The sequence below is a fragment of the Jaculus jaculus genome, chromosome 9, assembly GCF_020740685.1.
Source record: "Jaculus jaculus isolate mJacJac1 chromosome 9, mJacJac1.mat.Y.cur, whole genome shotgun sequence".
In the NCBI taxonomy this organism is placed as follows: Eukaryota; Metazoa; Chordata; class Mammalia; order Rodentia; family Dipodidae; genus Jaculus; species Jaculus jaculus.
In genome coordinates, this window is record NC_059110.1 from 88921430 (window position 1) to 88925263 (window position 3834).

General features: G+C 48.1%; 1 non-coding gene across 1 annotated transcript; it reads right to left on the reverse strand.

The window, feature by feature from the left end:
* Positions 1 to 627: 627 nt before the first annotated feature.
* Positions 628 to 734, reverse strand: LOC123463769. Its single transcript, XR_006639154.1, has one exon. It is a non-coding gene; the product is annotated as a U6 spliceosomal RNA (small nuclear RNA).
* Positions 735 to 3834: the final 3100 nt, after the last annotated feature.

The following is a 3834-nucleotide window of genomic DNA, read 5'->3' on the forward strand; positions in this document are numbered from 1 at the left end:
TTTACTTATTTACTTGAGAAAGACAGAAAAAGAGAGGAAGTGGCAGTTGGAGAGAGAGAGGGAGGGGAAGAGAGAATGGGTGTGCCAGGGCCTCCAGACACTGCAAACGAACTCCAGACGCGTGCGCCCCCTTGTGCATCTGGCTAACGTGGGACCTGGGGAATCGAGCCTTGAACTAGGGTCCTTAGGCTTCACAGGCAAGCGCTTAACTGCTAATACATCGCTCCAGCCCCAAAACATTTTTGAGAGAAAGAAAGAGGCAGATAGAATATGGGAATCAGGGCCTTCTGCTACTGAAAATGAACTCCAGGCGCATTCACCACTTTGTGCATCTGGCCTTATGTAGGTACTGGGAATCAAACCTGGGATGTCAGGTTTTGGAAGTAAGCACCTTTAACAGGCCCATCCTGTTCTTTTATTTGAGAGAGGGGCAGACAGACAGACAGAGAATGGGTGCTTCATGGCTTCTTGCCACTGCAAACAAACTCCAGACACATGCGCCACCATGCGCATATGGCTTTACGTGGGTACTGGGAAATTGAACCTGGGTCCTTTGGCTTTGCCAGCAAGCACCTTAACTACTAAGCCATCTCTCCATCCTTCTTTTGTTCTTTTAACAACTTTAAAAAATATATGGAATGCTTTACAAAATTGCATGTCATCCTTGCACAGGGGCCATGCTAGTCTTGTCTGCATTGTTCCGATTTTAGTATATGTTCTGCCAAAGCGAGCACCTTTTAACGACTCCTAAAACAAACCTCATCCTGAAGTCTACTGAGGTCTACTCCTGACAGCAGAGATCTTGAGAATTCTACAGGAACTACTGTGTAGACTCCATACTCCTTCCTCAGAGAAAATGGCATTTCTGGTTAAGTAGCCAGTGGGTGGAGAGATGAGGTAATCTTAGAACCCAGAACACCTGGCCTGGTCCTGCCTGCTAAATAGCCATGTGCTCTTAGGCAACTCACTTTCCCTGAGTCCAGTATGGAATATGGAAGTTCTCATGGGGATGGGGAGAAGGAGCGTTTCTCACTTTAAGGCCCAGACCAACCTTCAACTCATGGTCCTCCTGCCTCAGCCTTCACTGTGCTGGAATTATTGGCCTACGCCACCACAAAAAGGCTTTGGAATGTGAGAGTTCTAATAGTCTCTTGTCCTCAAAGTTGACACAGATCCTGAGGCTCCGCACCCTCATTCTCCAGACGAGCACACAAGGGCCCAGAGAAGTGAAGGGGCCCAGCCAAGGTCACACAGCAAGCTCAAACAGCGGGGTGACACTTGTGTAATGTCTATAGAGTTGCGTCTTATGAAACATCGCCCTCCACTACCCCCAGCACATGCCGGAGAAAAAGCAGAGTGTGCTAAGACACGGAATCTGCTTAATGTTGCTCTGCAAAAGCCTGGCAGGAAAATGAGCCAAAGGCTGAAAGATTAAGAATGCTGATCTTTAAAAACAAATCAGGGTTTAATTTAGGTTTTCTTAAAGCCTCATAAAACGGAGAAGCTGAATCCTTGACCAAATAGTCAGCATTCCAAACTGGGAAGAGGAGACTGATTTTAATCCCCTGCGTGAGGAGCAGCAGATTGGAGGCCGTGTGTTTCCACTGGCCTGCATTCTTCACAGATGTGTCAAGGCGGGCCGCCTGGAGGGGAGAGGCCAGCTCCATCAGGCATCAGGGCACCTGAGCAAAGCCAGAATGACGGCCCAGAGAGGGTAAGTTATTGGCTTCCCAGTACTCAGCAGCAGGTCGGTGGTAGAGCTAGGAGCTGAACTCATATCCCAATTCAAACCTGGCCTAGAGAGATGGCTTAGTGGTTAAGGCACTTGCCTGCAAAGCTGAAGGACCCAGGTTCGATTCCCTGGTACTCACATAAGTCAGATGCACAATGTGACACATGTGTCTGGAGTTTGTTTGCAATGGCTAGAAGCCCTGGTGTGCCCATTCTCTCCCTCAACTAAATACGTACACAAATAAAAGATTAAATGCAAAGCCATATGCTCCATGACTCCGCTAGGGAAACTTGGGATGTGGGTGGAGAGTGGAGGAATTGGAGGGTCTTTCCATTCTCCAGAGTCTGCGGCGGGCTTGCTGGAGTTCCGTACTGCAGGCAACACAGTCCGTTCCTTCAGCCTGTAGTGCATGGGAATCTGGCTGTTCAGCAGATGTCATCAACAGTCTCCCTATATGCTGCTCAGTGTACAGCAGCCCACAGGCTGACACTCCCATGTGGAGGATAAGCCAGTCACATCAATGGCAATGTATCCACATTCAGGGGACTAAGGAAGGCTTCCAGGAGGGGGTGAGATTTGCAGCAGGATGTGGGTGGGATTTAGACACATTGATGGTCATGTCAAAATAAAGCTCACACATTTAGTCATTTCCTAGCAATGTGGGTTTCCTTTGGTGGAGAGGACTCTGGACTAGTACCATTGGCTAAAAGAAGCTAAGGTGCCAACTGTTTCCAAAACACTAAACCCTGACGTGTCGATGTTATCCCTGAGCCTGTTTGGGTGGTAACCGCCTCTACTGGCAGTGAGGGAGGAAACACATCAATCTAGGACCTCTGTGCCAATTGTTTCAGTAAATCCCAAGCCAATCTGGGAGCTAGTAAAGGCAGAATGCAGCTGACTTACCCAAGGTCACACAGCTATATGGGCAGCACCAGGATTGGAAACTCAAGTGTGATGGTGGCACACTCCTCTGACCTATCACTTGGGAGGTAGAGGCAGAAGGGTCAGGAATTCAAGGGACTCCTTAGCTACATACTGAGCTTAGAGACATGAGATCCTGTATCAAAAAAGAAAAAGAAAAGAAAGAAAAAGTAGGGGCTAGAGAGATGGCCCAGTGGTTAAAGGCACTTTCTTACAAAGCATAATGACCCAGGTTCGATTCCCCAGCAACCATGTAAAGCCAGATGCAGTAAGTAGGGCATGCATCTGCAGTTTGTTTGCAGTGGCAGGAGGCCCTGGCACACCCATACTCAATCTTCCACTCTATCTCCCCCTCTCATTTTATATGTGTGTGTGTGTGTGTGTGTGTATACACACACACACCATATATATATATACACACGCACACACCCCATATATACAAATATACACACGCACGCACACACCCCCATATACACACACACGCACGCACACACCCCCATATACACACACACGCACGCACACACCCCCATATACACACACACGCACGCACACACCCCCATATACACACACACGCACGCACACACCCCCATATACACACACACGCACGCACACACCCCCATATACACACACACACCCCCCATATACACACACACCCCATATATACACACACACACACACACACACACACACACACACACACACATATATATATATATACACACACCATATATATATATACACCATATATATACACATATATATATATAAATACACACACACACACACACTAAAGCAAAGAGAGCTGGTAGATAGCTCAGTGGATAAAGTTCTTGCTCTGCAACTCTGCATACCTGAGTTCAGATTCCCAGACTCCACATAAAAGCCAGAAACTGATCTATAGTCCCAATGTGCTTGGGACAAGGGAGGCTTGAACCAGATGTCCCCCATAAACTCATGTATCCTGAATGCTTGGTCCCCAGCTGGTGGCAATTTGGGAGGTGGAGCCTTATTGGAGGAGGTGTTGCGAGCGGACTTTTGGAAGTTATAGGTAAGCCCCCCATGCGAGCGATCACTCACCCTCCCCTGCTGTGGAGGAGGTGATGTCCACACTCTGCTCATGCTCTGCCGTCATGGAACTTCTAGTGCAGAGTGTAGTCAAAACAAACCCTCTCCTCCCTCAA